The 24,324-nt window shown below is 45.1% G+C and overlaps 1 long non-coding RNA gene across 1 annotated transcript in view; it reads right to left on the minus strand.

Moving 5' to 3' along the window:
• LOC130839186 (uncharacterized) overlaps window positions 1-24,324 on the minus strand; it is a 73,960-nt gene that overhangs the window by 6,835 nt on the left and 42,801 nt on the right. The window contains exon 2 of the long non-coding RNA XR_009049773.1: window positions 944-1,028. This is a non-coding gene — a long non-coding RNA (uncharacterized LOC130839186). The remainder of the gene's footprint in view (window positions 1-943; window positions 1,029-24,324) is intronic.

Consider the following 24,324-nt stretch of genomic DNA (forward strand, 5'->3'; position numbering starts at 1 on the left):
CTGTGCTTTGAATGAGGGGCATGTCTGGTAATAGGAAGTGCAGATATTAAAGTTAATAAAATAATGTGGAATACGATATATATGAAACTTGACCAAGTATAGCACAGAATATAACATACATTACCCTGTTCAGTCAACTCCTGTGGCCCGGCATCTAATGACAAGCTTAATTTCTGTTTCCAATGAGAGTACAGCTAAAAATACAATTTCCAGATTAGACAAATATTTTATCCGACTCCCTAACAAATGTAACCAAGAATGGCTGACATGTCTACCCAGATGCCCGGCGACCATGAGAGGGAATTACTAGGATTGCAAACTGCTCAGCCTGAAAAGTCCACGAAACCTCATCATCTTTGAGGTCATTATAAATAATTAGTTGCAAACATGGCAATGTCGAAGCTTCACCGCTGGAAAAGGACAGGGGCGCCTCCATTTCTCTCCTACCCTGAGAGGCTCCGGGCTCCCTCTCGGCACAATTAGGCCTCCCCAAACAACTCGGCGTCCAGGCCCTGCACACCCATTATTGCATCTTTAATCTAAAGCCCCAACGCCAACTGTAATGGTTTTGTTTTTCGATACATTAACCTTCAACTTGTATTTTCACTATTAAATAACCAGCCTGAGAACCTCCTAGAATTTTTTTTTCCTCCAGTCACCTACATGAAACCATACAGTACCCATGATGTGACCCTCTTAAGGGATTTAAAAGCAATTCAATGAGCTAATCTCGGTAAGCCTAGAATCAAAGTTCTTGTTTCCATATTTCACTTTCAAAATATTTAGAACTTTGACAGATATGACATTATGTTTTCATTAAAACAGCTGATTTCAAAATGCTGCAGTGTGCAGAAACGCCATAAACAGTTTATGATGAACTGCCACGCTCTTAATTAAAACAATAAATCCAAGCACACAATATTTGTGCAGCCTCCGGTCTGACCTTTGCCTCTTGCTATCCACCACGAAGCCGCGGCTGCGTTCCCAACGCCAGACGGGGAAGGTTTTAAAACATGATCTGAAAGGCACTAAAGATAAAATAAGAGAAAACGTACCATTAGTCTTCGCAGTTATGATTAATTCAGTTCATATTTTACAATCTGGTTATGGAGTAAAACTGCAGACTTTACATCAAGTATTTGCCATTCACTATACCTAATGTATAAAAATGCTTGATATTTTAGAAAATGGCACCAAGCTAATTCACCACCACCCCATGAAGGACAGAAATTGAAATCATAAACACAGAGAGTGATTAGCTATCCATCTGAAGTGACGGGCAGAACTCACTCGGTGGATGGTCAGCCTCGGACGATAAACATGTCGACTGCAGCTCAGCCTCACCACGCCACTCATCTCCCCGCTGCTAGATTTCAGATTAAAATATTCCCTTAAGTCTCTCTCGCATCGGCTGCTGGAGCAGGCAGCAAGGGTGTTAATTACCAAGCAGGAATAACAGTAAATTTGTGGCACTGGCCCGGAGTCGCCAAGTTAACCTGGGTCCCTGCCAGCTCGGGGTGGAAACTATTCTGAGCTGAGTCTCATGTGCACCCTGCATTAAGAGGGCAGCAGGTGGCTGGAAGAGTCCATTCTGCAGCCTCCGACTTGATGGACAGACAGACAGCCAGCAACTGTGCTCTGGCAGACACTGTGCCCACCCCCACCCCCACCATGGGGGAATGAGAGACTTCCTGCAGGAAGGGGAGAGGGTGGCCAAGCTCCTCTGGAGGGATGGGGACCAACCCCATGCTGCCTGCAGCAGACTGGTCCCCAGGCACCTCCCATCACACCTGATGTGAGTGTATGTGTCCAAGCCTTTCCTCTGGGCTTTGTCCCAGCTCCATTTTGCTGTCCTCCCAACCCTCCATCATCCCACGTCCCCCACTGCACATTCATGTGACATGCACACAGCACTTGGCCATGCTGACAGCGGGGGACAGCAACGCCTCAGAGGCTGGAGGACTGGAGGGTGACAATGAGAGGCGGGACACCCCCTTCAGGTGCTCGTTGGTGCTGCAGGCAGAACCCACCAGAGTTCCAGAAGATGGAGCGTAGGGAAGCAGTGCCGGCCACAGGAGGCCATACAGGCTTTCAGTCCAGGAGCGGCATCCCTCTGCCCACGTTGGGAAAAGGGAAAAGCCTGGTGGGCCACCTCCCGCTGTGAGGGCAAGACCCCCACCTTAGCCTAGCTGGCTCTGGCCTTCACCCACCTCTGCAGCCTCATCTTGCCTTGTCCTCTCTCTTGCAGGCACCTTACTTAACCCCAAGGGCCCCTCCCAACCCACACAGCTGTGAACTCACAGCTCTGACCCGTGCCCAAGTCCTGGAGGGGACTGCTTACCCCTGCTCCTGGGGTGTCCAAAGGCAGCCTCCAGGGAAAGATGCCCAGCTGACCCCCCAGGGCCTTTCTCCCGCCCAGCCCTAAGACATGCCTCAACCCTGCTGTTTAGTTGGGGAACTCTGTCCCAGGTTATTGTAGCAGGAAAAGCCCCCTCCAGGAAGGCTGGGCTCTGGGGTCCCTGGGCACCATGCAGTGATCCTGTGCCCACGCAGCACGAGCCTCTGCAGGAGCCCCTCAGTGTCCTCGACCTTAGAGTCAGACAACATAGTTAGGGTACATTCCACTCACTGCCCCCTCATCACAGAAGAAGGCGCCCCAACAGGAGTCAGATCCCTTGCCCCCACCACCTGTCCGCATCCCCAGACACTGCGCACCTGTGGCCCCCTCCACAGTGTCACGTACCACACTGTCCAGCAGTTCGCAGCCCACCCTGGCTGACAAAGGTCACACTACACATGTCCTTGTGGTCACAGTTGCCCCCTGCCCCCATGCCATTTTGTGAATACCACTATTTTTCAGAAAACTGAGTCCCAGAGAACTGAAGTCTCCATCCTGAAGTCACCCAGCCAGTGAATGGCCCCACAGAATTAAAATCCGCTCCCTCTATCCTTGGGACCAATGCTCCCTCATGGTGATGCCCCTCCTTTAGGTAAACTCTGAGACTCAAACTGAGGCCCCTGGATATATTCTCAAGGGTCCGTAACTCTTTTTGGTAATTTTTATTTTTTAATTTTTTTTAGTATTTTCACATCCGTGAAAATCCATCTAAAAGACACTTCTATCCTGTGATAGAAGATAATGGAAACAAATATTTTTAGAAAAGAATGTAGGGGCTTCCCTGGTGGCACAGTGGTTAAGAATCTTCCTGCCAATGCAGGGGACACAGGTTCGAGCCCTGGTCCGGGAAGATCCCACATGCTGTGAAGCAGTTAACTAAGCCCATGAGTCACAACTACTGAGCCTGCGCTCTAGAGACCATGAGCCACAACTACTGAAGCCCACGCACCTAGAGCCTGTGCTCCGCAACAAGAGAAGCCACTGCGATGAGAAGCCCACGCACCACAATGAAGAGTAGCCCCTGCTCGCCGCAACTAGAGAAAGCCCACGTGCAGCAACGAAGACTCAACGCAGCCAATAAATAAATAAATTTTTTTAAAAAGTAACCATTACATTAAAAAAAAAAAAAAAAGACAATGAATACATATTCTGGATCATCTGGGTAACCAACAATCGTATGATTTCCATTCCAAGTTTGTGTGTTCCATTGTGGAGGTAGAAAAGCACACTCTTCAAATCAGCTAAGCCTAAAGAATGGGCAGCAGAGTGAATGGGCCCCGGGGCAGAGGGAAGGCCAAATAGAATTATAGGATTCTGTCCATGGAAGTGTAAGCCTTGCGTTGCTCCTACCTCGGAGTGGGGAGGGAGGCCTGTGCCCTGAAAGACTCTACAGAAGAGTACAAAAGATAGCATATTACAAGCAACCTGGAGTCTTCCCCCTCTGTTGCTCTCTCTTCTCTCCTACCCTCTTGGTCTCTTTCCATCCCTATCTCTTCCCTGTGGATCCATATCCCATGCTGGAGAGGCAGGGTCACGTCTCCAGATTCTGTATTGTTTTGAGATTTTAGGCATCTCAGATTCTTCAGACTGTATCAATGACCTTTTCTTGTTAATCTTGACAGCTCTTCAAGCTTAACTTTCATGCGTTGTTATGAAATTATCTTCTCTTTATTGATTCTTCAGCAAGGAATAAGGGAGGTCAAGGAAGAAGGGGGCACGGAAAGAAGAACCCCCTGTCTGGTCACCAGTGATGGTTCAAGCAGAATACAAGTGGTGGAAAAATTGAATCAGCGATTTCCCCGCCCCACTCCACCCCCAAGATATGTAATCTTACCAATCTGGAAAGAACCTGGGACGTATTTGTCAGTTCCAGAATCATATTATAAGCTGTGATTTTGTTTCAGCAAAACAATATTGTCCCTTCCATTAAATGAATGTTTCTCTTTTAAATTTCTTGGTTTTATAATTTTGTTTGTATTTAATTTGTAAGTGAGGCCTGGTTTTAGAGTCGTCTAAAAGCTACAAGCACAGAGAGTTTAAATTGACATTTGTAAGATCTTTCATCAAGAATACTACTGTCTTTCTCCTTGAGTGGTTATAAGAATTAGATGAAATCACGCAGGGAACATGCTTAACACAGTGCCTGGCACATGGGAAGAACTCAATGTGTTACTAAATTTTTTATTGAAGCATCATTGATGTATAATATTATATAAAATACAGGTGCAGAATACAGTGATGCACAATTTTCAAAGATTATACTCCATGTACGGTTATTATAAAATATTGGCTCTATTCCCCGTGTGGTACAATATATCCTTGTAGCTTATTTCATACCTAACAGTTTGTACCTCTTACTCACCTACCCCATGTTGCCCCTCCCCCCCACACTGATAACCACTAGTTTGTTCTCTAAATCTGTGAGTCTGTTCCTTTTTTTGTTATATTCACTAGTTTGTTGTATTTTTTAGATTCCACATATAAGTAATGCCACACAGCATTTGTCTTTCTTTGTCTGACTTATTTCACTTAGCATAATGCCCTCCAAGTCCACCCATGTTCCTGCAAATAGCCAAATGCCATTCTTTTTCATGGCGGAGTAGTATTCCATTGCATACATAGACCACATTTTCTTCATTGTTTATCTGTTGATAAACACTTAGGTTGCTTCCATCTCTTAGCAATTATAAATAGTGCTGCTATGAACATTGGGGTGCATGTATCTTTTCCAATTAGTGTTTTTGGTTTTTTCATATATATACCCAGGAGTGGAATTGCTGGGTCATATGGTAATTCTATTTTTATTTTTTTGAGAAACCTCCATTCTGTTCTGCACAGTGGCACATGAATTTACATTCCCAATAGTATATGAGGGTTCCCTTCTCTCCACATGTTATTAAATTTTGTTATCATCTTATAATAATATTATAGCAAAAATACATCAAGTACTCTTGATGGTTTGCAATATTTTTTCTTTTTTTTAAATTTTTTTTATTTTTATATTTTTTTATTTATTATTTTCTTTGGGGGGTACACCAAGTTCAATCATCTGTTTTTATACACATATCCCAGTATAATATTTTTTCTTAATAAACTACATCAATCAGGGTTTTTGTACCTCTCAAGATTCAAAAATTGAAGTCCTAACCCCCAGTACCTCAGAATCCGACTATTTAGAGACAGGGCTTTTAAAGAAGCAATTAAGTTAAAATGAGCTTCTTAGAGTGGAGCCTAATCCAATATGACTGGTATCCTCATGAGAAGAGATTAGGACACAGACACACACTGAGGGAAGACCATGTTAGGACACAGGGAGAAGGTGACCATCCACAAACCAAGGACAGAGGCCTCAGAAGAAACCAACCCTGCTAACACCTTGATCTTGGACTTTCAGCCTCCAGAATTGTGAGGAAATAAATTTCTGTTGTTTAAGTCCCCTAGTCTGTGATATGTCGTTACAGCAGCCCAAACGAACTAATAGACATGTGAACCTCAAAACTCAGGAACAGACTTGCATTTCCCCGTGCTCTGTTGTGCCGTCCCTTCCACAAGCAGAACCCTGTCCAGTCAGGGTGAAGAAGGTGGGGAAAACGATGACTACGAGAGCTTGAGTCCACATCCCAGCCTCATTTCTCTCTACGAGGCTTGCCAGCCAGGCCATGAGATCCTGAGCTGAGCCCTGTCTTGTCCACCGGGGTCTCCCCTCAGGGCCCGTGTCAGCAGGAGGGACCCTATGGTCCCCCACCACCTGCACCAAATCCAACATGTCTTGGCATGCATCTCGCTGCCCCTGTGCCTCCTGGCGGGGGCGAGGTGGGGGCAGGGTGGGGGCAGAGTGGGGGTGCAGCACGGAGCAATCGTGGAGGATGGCCCTTGGGTGGATGCAAGTTCAAGCAGGGTGGCCACCCCAGGCTCTGGAGCCCCCGGAGCAGCCTGGGGTGCTGAATCCATCAGCATCCCACTGAGTCCATCCATCCTAGGGGCACCCTGCAGGGCAGGAGGGCCAGAAGCACAGGCAGGACCACAGAGGCCCCCCGGGACTCAGCTCAGCTGTACAAGGGCACAAATGGACCGTTTCATTTGCCAACATAGCTTTCCAGGAACACTTCCATCCAGGATCATAAAAGAAGATTTCAAACCAAGAACTTTTACAGGGTTTTTTTTTTAATCTCTGTGAGTGTCAATTGAGTTTTACACCCCTTTAGGGTATCTATTGGCTGCGGGCAGAGTAGGAAAAAGCCTTTCATTAAATGCAGGAAGGAAGGAACAGTCAGAAACGAGCTGGACTCTTCACCCTCCGGTTTTAAGGTAATTCTTTTAAAACCCCACGTTCACGCCTGAGCTCCCATCTGAGAGCAGCCAGCAGACTGAAAGGTGGCGCCCTCTGGTGGGTGGTTGCGTTCTGAGTCCTAGCCTGAAGTCCAGCGGGGCCACGGTCAAGGGCTAGCCCAGCATGAAAGCCTCCTGAGGGCGACCAGGGCCAGGGATGATGAGGAGCAGCCGACTCGCCAGACAGAGAGGGTCCAGGTACCCACGTCCACTGGGCCCTGGGAGCAGAGGGGCAGCCAGCTACACAGGGTGCCCGAGGAGTCCTCAGGCTTCCCCACATCTCGTGACCCACCTCAGAACATCCCATCCTGCTGTCAGGAATGTCAGCACTACAGGATTAGCCTGTGCATTAAAGACAAACTGTGGGTTCCAAGGCCCCAGGTGAAGGAAGCGAGGAAAGGCTTAAAGAGGCAAGGGCAGGCCAAGGAGTCACCGGGTCTGCAGACCGCCCATCAGCACCTGCTGGAACAAGGTATAGAGCATGCTGCTGGTGACACGGGCTTGAGAGGTCTTCCTCCAGCTCCTGTACTCCCGGCTCACTGAATCTAAAGCCTCAGCGTCTCCATCTGTGCAATGGGAGAGGCACAGAACTCATTGCAAAAGTAAAGAACACACGGCACAGACATGCTGAGCACCAACCTGGCCCAGCACATGGCTCTCAATGTAAACCACTGTCATCTCTACCAAGATGATGGCCATTACTTTCCTACTAACACCACATAGCGTAGCCAATACAAACGGTGGCCCGAAGACCCACCAGGGACCCAAACCTTCCCCAGAGCCAACACTCTATATTTTCCACCAACTTGTGGGGAAAGAAGGGGCAGAAACATTGGCCCAGGATCCCCTACATCTCCCCCACCCCCAGGACTCAAGCAGCATCAGACACTAGCCCCCCGTCTGTCTGTGAGTCTTACCTGTTCCTTCTCCCACTGCAAACACCTCCTGCCCAGCTCCACCACCAGATAACCATGGAGGCCAAGACGGCCAGAGCTGAGCTCGAGGAGAAGTTCGGTGGTGACTAGGGAGGACACTGGCGTCCCCAAGTCTATTTCCATCTCGAGACACAAAAATTCTCCAGACACCCTTCGATCTGCCGTGAAGGCAGGTCTCTGCCAGCACTGCACCCACACGCACTGCTCCCCAAACCCTACGTCCAGAGCACCCAGCAAACACAGGTTGTAACTTTAAAAGCATGAAAATCAGGAAACGGAACATTGCTAATTCTCACGGCAGCATTAACTCATTCGCGTGCCCATATGGGGTATTTGGATCCCAGTAGGTCTTCTATATATATAACTTATTATACAGTAGGTGCAACTTGGAGAATTAATGTTGCTATAGGAACATTCGGATCAAGGCTGGCTTCCAGAGTGAAGAGAGAAAAAATAAGTTTTCCTCCACAGTGTACTTCTCTGTTTTCAGTTTCAAAGAGGAAGAAGCAATGTAATCGAGTCAAATGAGGCGAGGAAGGGCTTCCCCTAGTGGTTTGGGGAAGGTGAGAATTCCTGGAAGCAGCTCACTGGGGAGAGAAGGGGGAGGCTCCGGCTGCGCCCCGGTGCCCACGTGGCTGGAAGGGCTGCAGAGAGAACCCTCGGAGACTGGGGGTGTGCGGGGGGGAGGGGGAGGTAACTGCCGACTCTGGCCAGGAGCAAGACAGGTGCCAAAGCTGCAACATGGCCTTGGGGTGATTCCAGAAACTCCCTTGAGGGAGGCTGGAAGTCCTATAAACTCTAGAATATGATGTGCTCGCCTCCCCCAGCCCCACGCCCTTGCGTCCTATTCTTACAACTCTCCATCCTTGCTGGGGATAAGGTCGAGGGAAAGGGGAAGTCATAGGTGAGCTGAGTGGTCTGCATTGGTCCCTGGATGGACACTGCAGGGACCCGCCTCTGGCTGAGTTTGTGTCACCCATGATGTGAGAACTCAGATCTCGTGTTTCGACCTTGTGTCCACCTGCAAATCCCCTTCCTAAACTAAACTCTATTTGTTAAAAATCTGAGCATTTGGCTTACCCATGAGAGATTTTCCCGACTAGTAAACCTGGATGTGCACTGAATCCCCTAAGTGCTCCAAAATGTGCAAGCCTCTCCTTTGGGAAGAGTAAGGGTCCTAAATCTCCTTCCCCACTACTTTTCCTACACTATCTGGGGGTCTCAGCAGCCCACAGCCACTGAGGAGCAGCCAAAAATTCTACCCACGGTGAGGGCAGCCCCAGGACACCCCAACTCACACAACCAGATTGACCACATCACCCAGCCTCAGCATCTGGCAACATACTGGGCACAGAGAGGCAGCCCAGAAATGCGTCGACTGAAGGAGTGGATGCTGTGTCCCAAGATGGCAACAAAGCAAAGAGGAGAAGAGGAAAGAAGAAAGGTCAGCCATCCTAACACCACTTCCAACTCCATGTCTTCCAGGTGCCCACAGATAGTGCCAGGCACTGAATTATGCCCAGGGGATACTCAGATAAATAAGACATTACCTCTGCCCTCAAGATGCTCACAGCCCATCTAGGGGAGGGTGATGAAGAGACACAAAAATAAACAGCCAAGGACCATGTCTTACTTGTGGTCTCCCCAGGAGCCATGCTTAGGCACCTGCAAATGTCCATGGGATGAATGTGGAAATGGCAGAGTGGCAGGGACCTGCTCTAGGAGAAGCGTCGAGTGTCCAAAGGAGCCCAGAGTGAGGTAGGTTCATTCCAGACAAGGAGGCAACATCCCACAGGCCCTCCAAGTCCAGCAGTGACTAAGGTCTCTCTTTCCATTAGCTATCTCAGACACGTTCCGAATACTGGGACAGGGAAAAGAGGCTGCCGCTACCCTGAGCTCCTATTTTGCATTTCATTTGAAGCTGTGTCTGCTTTTAAATATATATGTAAGAGTCAACTGGAATATCTGAATGCTTCCCAGTCCACTCCACTTAGAACTGCGTGCTGAACATCTTAACCAGTGGGAGAGGCTGAGTCCTAGAGACAGAGGGGAGACCGGAGCACTTCCATCCTCAAGGAAGGCAGACAGGACAGGCATCAGCATTCGCCTCCCCTCCCTCTCACATCTTCTCCACGGTTAAAATAAACGTGGATTTGCAGCATCCCTGAGTCAACAATTGGCCAAATTTCACATCAGAGACCAGCAAGAGAAAAAATGAGTAAAATATACCCGAAGATATTAGTAACTCTAAGGTAGGGGTGGGGAAGTGGTTTAGGGTTATCTGTTTGCTTAATAGACCCAATAGGCCTCTGGGGCAGCATGGAGAGAGACCCTGTTCCAGGGCTCCCAGGAACCACACAGCATCCTACACATTGTCCCTCTGTTCTGTGTCAAAAATACTTCCCTTTGTTCCTTCAGCTCACTTTAACTCAAGTGTGGTGTTTTTAATTCTGTCTGTGACATGATTTTGAAATTAAGCAGTTTGTGTGCTGACAGCTGGTGTTACAACTGGCCTATTCCCTTCCACCCCCACAAAGAGCCAACTCGGTGGGCGTGCAGCCTCAGAGGAGCTCACGCACGTCCCAATACCCACCTCCTCTCCTTGGGAGCGGGTGAGGGTGCTGTGGGGTTAAGAGGCCAACAACCTCACACAGCCCTGGGTGCAACCTGAGGAGGCACAGCAAGCACCCCTAAGGCATCATCCTCCCTTTCCAACACACCTTCAGGACACTGTCAGGGTCCAAAATATGCTCCACGCCATCGGAGGCCTTCCAGCACCTCCCAGGTCAGGCCACAGGCCCAGGCTAAGTGGCCGCGCCACTAAAGCGTAGGAAGGTGTGTGTCCCCCGGGTGTTACAAGGGAGAACTCTGGGCACACGGTATGTCTTGAGAGCACTTTATATTCATTACTCTGATCTTTTTGTCTTGACACAGCCCTAAGACTGCTGTCAGCCAGGCTGCCCTAGACAGGTGGGGGGAGCGATTTCCCAGGAGGTGGGCATTTCCAGAATTTTGCTTAGTTCAAGGTGCTAAGAAATGGTCCCCAAACATAGAAGCAGATTTGAGAAGGCAACCCCACAAAGAGCCAGTAACCACGTGCACTTCCAGACCTCACGTGTGCCCATCCGTTATCCACAACCAGATCCCCGGCTCCCACCCCCCACCCCTCACCTCATCCTGAACCTTCCCCCCACGTCACAGCGGGTCCTAGGGTTAGACAGCAACCAACAGAAGTGGTCTAATCCCTGACCCCTATGCCCGCGAAACCTCAGGCCTCGGCCATCCTTGACATCTAACTTATGTCAGAGGCTGCCAGAGCTGCTTTTTTATTTTCCTCTAGGCATTTATATCTCCCTCATCATTTAGACCATTTTACATAACCAGACAGAAAGTGAAATTTCTGGAGTGATTTTTTTCACTATGGGGTAGTCTAGACCTTAGGACAGCTAATCTAAGTATCCAACTTCTTCATGTGAATGCAGAGTTGAGATTTCTGTAAAACAAAGGATATGATGTCGTTCTTTGCAAAGTTCAGTGAGTGGTTCACAAGGTCCTTCATATTCTGTGAAACCTTTAACTGGATCCCACTGGTCTCAGGATAAAGCCCCAACTGCCACCAAGGCCCACAACGCCTGCCTGCCTGGTCTGTGCCTTCCACCAGCATGTGTGCTGTCCCATGCCTCAGACGTACCTCAAACACACCAAGCTCCTTCCACTCCAAGGCTGGTCTCCATGCCCATGCCTCTTTCTCTATCTGGCCAACTCCTCCTCATTCTTCTCAGTCTATATAAACGATGGTTTTTTCAGGGAAGCCGGTCTTTTCAGAGACTGTTTCATCCTCTCAGAATCCCTACTCTTTTTCTTGAGAGCAGTTTTCATCAGTATAATTATGTAAGTACTTGTGAAATTACATTCTTACTATATATCTAACTCCATATAAGCAAAAATGGTACATTTTTCTCACCACAGTATCTCCCACCCTAAACAAATGCTTGGGGCTTAGTAAGTCCTCGGGAAATATATATTTTTAATGAAACATTCGTTTTCATTATTAAATCACACATACAGTTAGGCTTAAAAGAAAAGCAAGTGAAATTGATAAATTGGACGTTATCAAAATTAAAACCTTTGGAGTCTGCAAAACCCATGTGAAGAGGATAAAAAGAGAAGCTACAAGTTAGGATAAAAATAGTTGCCAACCGCATATCTAACAAAGGACTAGCATCTAGAATATATAAAGAATCCTCAAAACTCAACAATTAGGACTTCCCTGGTGATACAGTGGTTAAGAATCCACCTGCCAATGCAAGGGACACAGGTTCGATACCTGGTCCGGGAAGATCCCACATGCCACAGAGCAATTAAGCCCATGTGCCACAACTACTGAGCCTGCACTCCAGAGCCCTCAAGCCACAACTGTTGAGCCCACGTGTCACAACTACTGAAGCCCAAGTGCCTAGAGCCCGCTCACCACAACTAGAGAAAGCCCATGCACAGCAACAAAGACCCAATGCACCCAAACTCAACAGTTAAAAGAACACAATCCAATCTGAAAATGGGAAGAAGAAAAAAGCCATTAGCAGACACTTCATTGAGAAGAACATACAAATGGCAAATAATTACATGAAAAGGAAGGTGGATGTGTCACCAGGCTTTCAAGGGCCCTTTTCCAGAGAGTCTTCTTCTAGGGATTTCTCCAAAGGAAATAGAAATCTGCGAAGGTTGTCAGGATTCCAATTGTTGACTGCAGCATTATTTACTTACAGTAACAAAAATTTGAACCCTGTAAGTCTCCAACCACAAAGGATTAGTTGAATGATTGTGTTTCATCCAAATGTATCAGAATGTAGACTCCTCCAGGCTGGGGTCTTTGTTTGGGCAGCAGGATATCTGAAATGCCTAGAATGAACTTGAGTAAATAGTATCAGATTGATTTGAACTCAATGGTGAAACACCTGGCACCACAGAAAATTGTGACATAGGAGAATGTAAGTGAAAAAAGAGAAACAGATTGACAGACTATGCATACATTGTAACCATAGCTTTGTTTAAAGGAAAAGAAATTTATGTATGTTTGCATGCTAAAAGACAAAGGAAAATAAAGCAAGACCTTAACAGTGGCAATCTCTGGCAAATGGGCATTTAGGGGATTTTTCGTTTCCTTTCCTTTCCCTTCTTTTATTTCCTTTGTATTTTGTATGTGTGTTTTCTATATATTCCAAATTTTCTACACAGAACATTGACTCCTTTTTCAAACAGAAAATAAGACAGTGGTATTTTTAAAGTAGTTTTGAGGACTTCCTAGGTGGTGCAGTGGTAAAGAATCTGCCTGCCAATGCACGGGACACGGGTTCGAGCCCTGCCCTGGGAAGATTCCACATACTATTGAGCCTGTGCTCTAAAGCCTGTGAGCCACAACTATTGAGCCCATGTGCCGCAACTATTGAAGCCCACGCGCCTAGGGCCCATGCTCCACAGCAGGAGAGGCCCCTACAATGAGAAGCCTGCACACCACAATGAAGAGTAGCCCCCACTCATAGCAACTAGAGAAAGCCCGTGTGCAGCAACGAAGACCCAACGCAGCCAATAAATAAATAAATACATAAATACATAAATTTAAAAAAAAAACTCACAACCTTTCTAAAATAAAAAATAAAGTAGTTTTGAGGACTTCCCTGGTGGCACAGTGGTTAAGAATCCACCTGCCAATGCAGGGGACACGGGTATGATCCTGGTCCGGGAAGATCCCACATGCCTCGGAGCAACTAAACCCGTGTACCACAACTACTGAGCCTGTGCTCTAGAGCCCAAGAGCCACAACTACTGAGCCCACATGCTGCAACTACTGAAGCCCGCGCACCTAGAGCCCGTGCTCCGCAACAAGAGAAACCTCTGTGCACTGCAACTAGAGAATGCCCATGTGGCAACGAAGACCCAACGCAGCCAATAAAAAAATAAACTTATTTTTTTTTTAGTTTAAAAAAATAGTTTTGAGTCTGTACAGAGTTACAGTGAATTCTGGTGCAATAACAGAGTTCCAGGGGGAGGTGCCCTGCCTTTCTGCCACCAGCCCCTCACAGCAATATGGCAGTTTCCCAGACTACGCCCATTCACAGGGCATCTTCAGGATCTTTCCCGTAAACCAGCACCACTTGGACTCGTATTTACTTAATATCATTCTTAAATAGACTCTTCTTATTTAAAGAAATATATTTAGAAGGAATCTTTATCATTACCACAAAGGGAAACCAGTATCATTTGTCACACATAAAAACATAATTATAAAATAAATACCAATTTTAAAGTGGCATTTTTTAGCTGCAGCTGGATACTGTCCCCTGAAGAAGGTTCTGAGTCCAAGGCCTGTTCTCCGTTTTTTCATAAAAAGAGGTTAGCAAATCTAAGAGAGTCAGGTATTAAAGACATTTTCACACCATCCATTCTGGGTTTGGGTTAGGGTTAGGGTCAGAGTTAGGGTTAGAGCCTTTCTCTTTGATACAATCAGAAACATTGAAAATGGATTGAAGGAGGAAAGATATTTGATTCAATATCAGTTATTGCTATGTCTCCATAGCAACCCAAATATGTCACATGCCACTAGTGGTACCCATCCCACTGCAGAGGGCACCGGGCTTCATGGATAATCCCAAATAAAGCCCTGGAGTAGCCCAGCCTCCATTAGCCCTTTGGGCTCCGAGCCACCCCTCCCGAGATGTGAGACAGAGGAAGGAAGGCAGCAGAGACCCAGAGACTAAGGAGGGACCCTGACTTTGTCAAGCCCTAGGGGGCTCAGCAGGTCACCCTGAGACACCAGGGAGGGTCTTCTCCCACCCAAGGAGGAGTCATGGGTAGGGGAACAGGAGCGCCCTCTCTCCAGCTCAGTAAAGGTGTGAGATATACTCTTCTGGGGCACCAGACAGGAAGGACTGGAGTGAATGATCTGCAGTCATGTTTGCTGGTTACAGAACTAGGAAAAATGATCCTTTTCTGCCCAGAACATTATCGAGTGAACTGCACCAGCTCCATTAGTGTTCAAAGCATCCATATGAAATTATGGAACTCATGATGGCTTTGTCTGGGAAACTGTTCATTTCTGATCGGAAGTTCTATTACACATGAATTTAATTCTAAACAGTGTTACCAACAGATCCAAATGATGTACATGTTAAGCAATCTTCCTTCGTTATCCCATACCTTGTCGGATAGCAAAAGATGGATTTTTATAAGCCTCTATGATAAGAAATGATGAATGTTCCTAAATGGGAGTCTTTCCCTACTCCAGCTGTTTTGGTGTGGGGATCACATCCCTCAGTCCTGCTTCAGTGGGCACATGTGAGAACTGAGATCAAAGAAAGGGCATGCAGAAACTGCATCCCAAACTTTCCTTATGTTGGATCTAAACAAGGTAAATGTTTCCAGGTAGGGCATTGATACCAGTTTGGTACCATTTGGTACCAAACATTCTCTTCTATCCAGAGAGAAGGAAAGAGAGAGAAAGAGAAAGGGAGGTTATCTACTAATAATGTCCAAAACTGTTACACAATCTTGAACAATTGTAAGAGAAACAACCTGGTTTTAACCCATCAGGACATGGGTATGTGAGAAGGGAACGTGGACACTGATTCCCAAGTAGAAGCAAATGTGGAATTTGAGTCTCATTGGTGCTTTGAATCATCTCAATGCTAGAGGGTAAATGAAGCAAGCTGGGTCTCTCACTTGCTTTGCATTTGCCCCTGAGTTCATTCCATCCAAGGGAGACGTGGACAACCAGCCCAGAGACACCCTGAAGATGGGACAAAGATAAGGTTACTGTATAAACTTTTCCAGAAACCTCTGTCCACACACCAGATTCAGATGAGACATTCCTTGAGGGGCAGATTCTCTTCCTGCAGTTAATTTCTCCCCCACCTTTGGCCCAAGGAAGGGTCCTCTGACTCTGAATGGCTTGGGTGAGCCCTTCGGATTGAATGGTTGGGTTAGAGCCTGCGTCATCTGGAAGGAAAACAGAATGAGATGTGCCTGGGGCTGCCCCGCAGCTGAGCGGCAACTTTAGACTTCACCCAAATCATAGCACAAGTTTAAACCCAAAAGTTTAAAAAGTGAACAAAATAAAAGGCAAGCAACTCCATGCGCTGATTTCCAAATTTTAGAAAATAGGCAAAAAATAGCCTCCGGATATCATCTTTGCATCTTCGGGAATCCTGCTGCCCTCTAGGCTTTGGTTGCCTCAGAAGACTACTCCAAAATGACCAACAACAGCAAATAAAGGGGCAGGAAAACAAATGGCATGGCAGAACGTGAACTGCCCTCCACTCGGGGAAGGGGGTCATGTCCTTGAAGCAGGGCCGACGGTTACCAGGAGCCCCCTAGAAAGTCTCCCCCTCCCCCTACCGTTCATGGTATCTTTAGAATCAAGGCTACAAACTGCATGAATAGCGAGTAATTCAATTAACTCTATAGTGTGAGATGAAAAAAGGGTCATTTTGCTAGCTCGAGTGGAGCACGAGTTTAACCCTGGTGCTCAGGAAATTCCCAGGCCAGACAGCATATTAAACCAGCTCTTCAACTTAAGAACAATTACTGTCATTTATCAGCCTGAATAGCAATAATGCACAAATCGACAGCTTTCAGGAGGCAAAAAGCTAGCTAGGTGTAATGATATGCAAAGCCACAGCACTCTACATTTTGAACTGTCTCCGTCCCATCAATACATCTCCTACCACCTACAATTTATCAATACAAATGTGGTGCCCAATGAAGGCAAGACCAAGAAGATAAATATGAACGGGGTGAGGGGAAAAAAGGCTCAGGAATGTTTGAATTTTAAAATGATGAAGTACAGATCACATTCTTAAAGCATTTTACATGCAATGACCCGATCACATCAAGCTCTCTTCTCAAAGAGGAAAGAGAATAAGGGGATTTTTCTACTCCAAGGTTGTAGGTAGATGCAGATTTTATTTCTTTCTGTTCCCAGATTATATCTTGAATAGAAGGGTGTGATCATTTAGGACCTAATAGCTAAAGGACTAGCGAGAATGCTAATCACGGTGACGAATTTGCATAGAACCTTTTTCCTAATTCCTTTCACATCTATCACTTCATTTTAATTTCATAACATCTATAAGAGGTAAAAAGATAAATATTATTATATCCCTTTTGAAAGAAGGGGAAACAGAATTTGAGAAAGCCCCCACATCACTCTCTCAGGGCTAGAATCAGGGTCTGAACTCCCAGCCCACCCTGGTGAAGTCACAGCACACCCAAGGCAAGACCAAGCTGTCCAGAAGTGATGGGGAGGATTCAAGAACTCTAGTACACAAAGGGAGAGGATGCTGATAGAAGTGGGAGCCATGGAAGAGGGGCAGGATCAAGACGAACAGAATTTCAAATTTCAAAACCAGACAAATGGAATCCCAGGGCTGAAGCACACAGTGCTTGAGCTTCCAGTGTGAGCTGGGGGAGGTGGGGACAAGACCACTGCTAACCCAGGACCTGCTCGTGGTCCCTGCTGCCCCCACACCCACCACACACTGACTTTTTGCTGAGCAGCATCTCTTAGCCTGATAGAATAAATTTACTTTATGTCGAGGGAAGCTGGGGAGGGTGGTACCCAAAGTGGAAAATATGCCTGCAAAGGCAATGGGGATCATTGCCCCTGGGAGTTTTGGATGCAAGTCAGGCAAGCAAGGCCCACCCAGCCTGGTGCCGGGGGAGTTCTGGGGGTTGTTTACTGCTGTAGCCACTTTCATCCTTCACCTTCCAATTATTCCACAGACCCTTTCAAGCCTCCCAGTGGCTCCATCACAGGTGCTCATCATCTCAGCCCTAAGATTGTGCAACAGCCTCTAACTCTGGCATGCAAATTCTTGGCCTTTAGGTAATATTTTTAACCAATTTAAAAGGGAAAAGAGTGACTGGTGATAAGATTTAAGGGATTTGTTTGCTTGGTTGTTTGTTTGAAAGGTTGGGGTTTTTTATTCTGGTTATCTTTCTTTCCTAATGTAATACCTATATAATTTAAAATCCCACTCACAAATAAAATGATCATCTCTGATAAAACACTGAGCCGATCATTTGGTGAAATGACATCTTATTTCTTAATTTTTAAAAGGGTGGGGAAAATCTTGAACAGTCTTATTTTCTGACCTCAAATAAGAATGTGGATGCACTTCCCTCTCTTTATAAGAAATTACACCTTGCTCTTACTATTAAATTAGAATCTCCTCTCCTCTCTCTGAAATTTGGCTGCTTTACAATAAATACATAAATCAAAGAGGCATGGCATCCAGACGCCAATTGGCAGACGGCACTATGAAATAAGCACCGGGACACGGGCGTGCGGAAGTGTTACAACCTGTTCCAATCTGCTCCCTGTTCTCCCTCATAACAAAAGAGGAAGAGAGTCCAAACCCTCTTAAACGTGCGTGTGTACACACACACACACACACACACACACACACACACACACACACCAGAGCAAAGTTTGGGAGGTTTAAATAGAGCTAAGCCTGCTGAGAAGAGCCACCCAACTGCTCGGGACATGGGTTTCTCACTCTTACCGCCGAGCTGCAATATTTGCCACATCTTGCCAGCAGAAGATGGTGTGAACCTGCCATGCGACTGCTGAGAAGTTTGGAAAAGCCTGGGGTTTTGCCAGTATTGTTATCACCGTTGTCGTTGTTGTCTTCAGGCCAAAGAAATTTTCCAAGCACTTGAGCTTAGGATTTCTCTCAACAGCCATGAGAGGGTGGTCAGGAGAATTACTGCTATTGTTCTTGTGACAAAACCCATCCAGAGAGAATAAGGTGGGTGTAGCAATTTGGACAACTTTGGTGGCCGGTTGCAGAAAATACAACCCAAAGAGACTTGAAATGAAAGAGAAAAAGTAAAAGCCCAAAGGGTGAGCTGGCTTTGGGCAGGAATGAATCAGAGACCTACCACTCCCAACCTCCACCTCTGCTCCCTGGGGTAACCTTCTTCCCCAGCTCAGTGGGGTACCCTGGCAGCCTAAGGCTCAGGTAAACATAACACAAGGGTCTGCAGATGAGTTCAAAACAAAGCTCAGAACTGACACTGACTGGCCCATATTGACTTGGGTCATGTGCACATGCCTGAACCAATCACTGCAGCCAGAGGGATGGCGTGCACTGATTTGGCTTAGATGGGGTCACATGCCCCTCCCTGGGCAAAAGCTTCACCAAAGCGTGTAGACTTAGAGAAGTGAAGTGGGAGCTCCAGCCAGTAAAACCAGGTGGGCTGGATGTTGGGAGGTAAAATACAACAAATGTCCACTTCAAAGCATCATGAGATTCAATCTTCGGTTGGACCAAAAATCTCCAATTCCAATGACCAAGACACATGCCCAGAGTTCATGTACAGCTTGAGTAGAGAATATAGCCACTTACCTACACTGAATACCTTGTATCTTTCAGCATCCAGACTGCATATAGCCACTGCATCTCCAGGACAATAGGTTCACAAAAATGATTCCTGTAGGTGAGTTTCTCACCCACTAGTGTGCAAACTTTTAATAACTGCCACTCTCAAGTTATAAAGCTTACACCAGATGATTAAATCCACCCCCCACCCCCCAACCCCAGTTAAGAACTAGAGCAATGAGGTGAACTGCAGGACCAAGTCACTTCTGCTTTATATGTTTTCTAAAATTTTAATTAAGATTACAAGTCAGATTAAGTAATTGCTTTCTATAAGACAGATAAACCCAGAAAGACAACCACACCAAGATTTTTTAAAAGAACCCATTTAGTTTCAACTTTGATATCTTCTTTTTTGTGTTCATTAAACTTCCTTTGTTGAAATACAATGTACATATGGACAAATGCACATCATAAGTGTACACCTCACTTCATCATCCCAAAGTAAACCTACTTTCAAGCAACTACTGTTGAGGTCAGGAAAGCCCCAGAGGCCTCTTTTGGGCTCCCTACCAATCAGTATCTCACTCTTCCACCAAAAGGTAACTACTGTCTGATCTCTAACAACATAGATAATATTTACCTCTTGAGCTTTATATAAATGGAGTCATAGAGTGTATACTCTTTTGTGCCTGGATTCTTTCTTTCAAAATAGAGTCACCCCAGAGAAAGACAAAGACAGTATGATATCACTTATATGTGGGACCTAAAAAATACAGCAAACTAGTAAATAAAGCAAAAAAAGAAGCAGACTCACAGATATAGAGAACAAACTAGTGGTTACTACTGGGGAGAGGGGATGGGTGGTGGGGCAACATAGGGGTGGAGATAAAAAAAGAGTTATTATGGGATTATACAAAATCATGTGTGTGAAACTTCTGAAAATTGTAAAGCACTATACAATTTTTTTAAATAAAATAAAGGGGACTTCCCTGGTCGCGCGGCGGTTAGGAATCCGTCTGCCAATGCAGAGGACACGGGTACAATCCCTGGTCCAGGAAGATCCCACATGCTGCAGAACAACTAAGTCTGTGCACCACAACTACTGAAGCCCGCACTCCTAGAGCCCATGATGCACAACAAGAGAAGCCACAGCAGTGAAAAGTCCACACACCACAACAAAGAATAGCCCCTGCTCACCACAACTAGAGAAAGCCAGTGTGCAGCAACAAAGACCCAACACAGCCAAATAAATAAATAAATAGTAAGAAAATATTAACTTTTTTAAATAAATAAAATAAAATAATACAATTTTTAAATTGAGTCACCAAAATGTTGCAAGTAATAGTAGTTCATTCACTTTTCTTCCCATTAAATAACCTATTATATGAATATTCTGTAGTCTATGTGCAATAGACCAAATGTTTATATCCCCCCAAAATTCTTATGTTGAAATCCTAACCGCCAAAGGGATGGTATCAGGAAGTGGGGCCTTTAGGAGGTAATTAAGTCACGAGGTGGGACCCTCATGAATGGGATCAGTGCCTTTGTAAAAGGGACTCCAGAGAGTTTTCTCGCCCTCTTTCACCATGTAAGGGCATAACTGGAAGTTGGCAGTCTGCAACCTGGAAGAGGGCTCTCCCCAGAACCTGAACATGCTCACACCCTAATCTCAGACCTTCAGCCTCCAGAACTGTGAGAAATAAGTTTCTGTTGTTTATGAGCCACCCAGCCTATGGTCATTTGTTATAGCAGTCCTAACTAAGATGCTATGTATTTAGTCTACTCATGGTGGTCACTTTGGTTACTGTTATGCACATTCTTAGGCACATACAGACATTTTTGTTGAGCTTACATCTAGGAGAGGAACTGTTAGGTTACATGTCCATCTTTAGTAGATAAAGGCAAACAGTCTTCCAAAGTGGATGTACCAATTTCCTCTCCCAGCAGCAACGCCTCCCTGAACACCTCCCAACCGGTCATTATTACTGCCTTGATCAGTTCAGCTCTGTCCCTAACCATGACCCAACCAAAGGAGATCATGTGTACAGCTTGGGAGGCAGCCAGAGCTGTTTAAATCCTGGCTTCACCACTTACTGAATGATGCGTGTTTCTTTGGAGAATTCCACTTAGCCTCAGGTTCCTGATCTGTGAAGGGACCATAATCGTAATGTTCTTGTAAGAATCAAATTGCATTTTATACACAAAAGTGCTTTGCAAACTGTAAAACTATATACCTATGTTAGGGATTAGGAAGAAGCTGTGGGTCCCTTCAGCCAATATTACAGTCACCTGGTGTTAAAAACAGAAATCTCCCAGTAGTATTAGGAGGGCAGTGGATACCAAGTTAGAAAAGCCTGGGTTAAAACCCTGTCCACAGCACTTACCACACGACCTTCAAGGAGTTGCTAAATCCCCCTGATTCTTGGGTTTTTCATCCATGAAATAAGAATAGTAAGGCTTCCCTGATAGTTGTTATGAGGGGGAAAAGGACATAATGTATCCCCCAAAAAAGTGAGAGTGAGAGCAAGATTGAAAGAAAGAGAGAATCTAAGTGTTGATTCCAGCCCTGGAACACAACAGGTGCTCAAAAAATGACAACCATCACTCATTAAAGTTTAGAAAATGTGGCAGACATCTGGTTCCATGAATCCTTTTTATTGACTCTCTTAGCTTTCACAACGAAGACTGGTTTATGCAAAATTGTCAATTGATAAAATTTGGCTTTTCTGCCTCAAGCGCCGCTTTTTCTGTTTTCTGCCTGTTCCAACCATTCAGGGGCTCAGTATACCCAGGATCTCTGCCATCCATCCCGCTAAGAAAAGCTTGCTATCAGGAAAGAGTGAAATTTCAGAAATCTATATGACAGTCCCAAAATGTCAGAGCTAGAAGGGACATGAAGGCATACAACTCATTCAATTCATTTTACAGATAGTGGAGCTGAGGCCAGAAATTCAAGGTAACATCTCCAGTTAGTGGCAGAGCCAGGGAAAGGGCCCAGCTTTCCTGACAACCAACCCAGGGCTCATTCTTTAATAGCTTAGTATAAATGTTAATCTGTATCTCCAGTTGTAAATAAAAGAGTTGTTTCTTTATTAAAGGCCTTTCAAGTATCAGAGAAAGAGTTAAACCACATCTAATCTATTCATAAATTAAACAGGCCCTGCTAAAATTTAAAGAACTGACATAGACAAAAACCAGCAGCATTTATATTTTAAATAACATATTTTCTTTAAAAAAAATTGGAGAACTTCTGCTTCCAACCATGACAGAATAACTGATAGGAGACTTGCCCCTCTGCCAAAAATAACTATAAAACTAGACAAATATATGAGGCAACTGTTTTCGGACATTGTGCAACAGACAGTACAGGACTGTAATTTTGAGAGAAGGCATACACATGAAGTGAACCCCATCATTTCTCTGGCTCTCTGCAGGGAGCACCCTTCGGCCATGGCACAAAGACGAGTGGTAACAAACGGAACAGTAGTTACACTAAGCTAAGGAGGTAAAGATCAGAGATCTACGTTGTTGAGGTGGATGAATTGTGTAGAGCAGAATAACACAAAAAGAGGTCCTGTAAATCTAGTTGAGGGTTCACCATGGGACATTGGCTGAGGGCTGGAATGTGCATGCACAAGGTGACATTCCAAGAAGCCTAGCAGATGTTTCCTGCTATGGAGCTGAGAGTGGTATGATGATACTAGAAGCTGTGCCCTGCCGTAGGATATTAAAGTTGAAGCCAAGCCAAGGTAGAGAAACTTCACTGAATACTCTAAGCCTCCAGTTGAGATTTTAAAAATGTCATGCCTTTGGATTAAGGACCACAATCCAAAGTGAAGACAAGCTCAAAATTAAAATAGATCCTAATAGCAAGTTAAACCAACTCTAGCAGACAGAAAGGATCCACTAGTAATGTTACTACCTCACAATAAGAACTAAAACTCTTTAAAGAAAGATGACATAATCTGGAATCCCAACAGTGCACCATTCACAATGTCCACTGTTCACTCAAACATTACTAGACATGAAAAGAAGCAGCAAAATGTGATTCATAATTTAAAAATAATAATAACAATTCAATAGAAACTAACCCCAGGATGACCCACATGTTGAAATTAACAGGAAAGAGTCTTTCAAGAAATTTTATAAATATGTGTTCAAGAACTTAAAAGCAAAGATAGCTATAATGAGTGATTAGCAGATATATCCCCCCAAACTTTATGTATGTGCATGTGTGTATGTGTGTGTATACACCAAAAAAAGCCAAATGAAAATTCTGGAAATGAAAAATACAATTACTGGGACTTCCCTGGGGGTGCAGTGGTTAAGAATCCACCTGCCAATGCAGGGGACACAGGTTCAAGCCCTGGTCCCAGAAGATCCCACATGCTATGGAGAAACTAAGCCTGTATGCCACAACTACTGAGCCCACGTGCCACAACTACTGAAGCCTGTGCACCTAGAGCCTGTGCTCCACAACAAGAGAAGCCGGTGCACTGCATTGGAGAGTAGCCCTCACTCGCTGCAACTAGAGAAAGCCCCACAGGCAGCAGCAAAGACCCAATGCAGCCAAATAAATGAATAAATAAATATTTTTTTAAAAAATACAATGACTGAAATGAAAGCTCTGTTATGTATAGGCTTAACAGAAAATTGGAGATTGCAGACAAGTTAGTAAGCTTGAAGACAGGTCAATAGAAAGTATTCAATCTGAGAAAAGAGAGAAAAATATTGGGGAAGAAATGAACAAAGCCTTGAGGATTTGTGATGAAAATGTCAAGCAGTCTAACATACATGTAATCAGAGTCCAAGGTGGAAAGGAAAGACAGGACATAGAAAACTATATGAAAGAATAACAACCAAAGCTTTCACAAATTTTGTGGAAAGTGAGAGCTTATGGAGCCAAGAAGCTCAGTGACTCCCAAATGGCATAAATATGAGGAGAACTACACCTAGATCAGATCAAAGTCAAACTGCTAAAAACTGAAGATAAAAAAGCAATCTTAAAAGCAGCTAATTAAGAAAGGCTCATGGCATATACAGGAGCAATGACATATATGAATGACAGCTGACCTCTCATCCGCTTGGAATTCAGATCTACAAGAAGGAATGAAAACATCAGAATGGTAAATATGTGGGTAAATATTAAAGACTTTTTGTTCCTCTTTTAATTTATTTGTAAGACAACTCTCTAAGCAAAAAAAAAAAATAATAGTAACACAATGTTGGGGTTTATTAGTATTATTAAAAATATGACAGTAGGACTTCCCTGGTGGTCCAG

The sequence above is a fragment of the Hippopotamus amphibius genome, chromosome 16, assembly GCF_030028045.1.
Source record: "Hippopotamus amphibius kiboko isolate mHipAmp2 chromosome 16, mHipAmp2.hap2, whole genome shotgun sequence".
NCBI classification, from domain to species: domain Eukaryota; kingdom Metazoa; phylum Chordata; class Mammalia; order Artiodactyla; family Hippopotamidae; genus Hippopotamus; species Hippopotamus amphibius.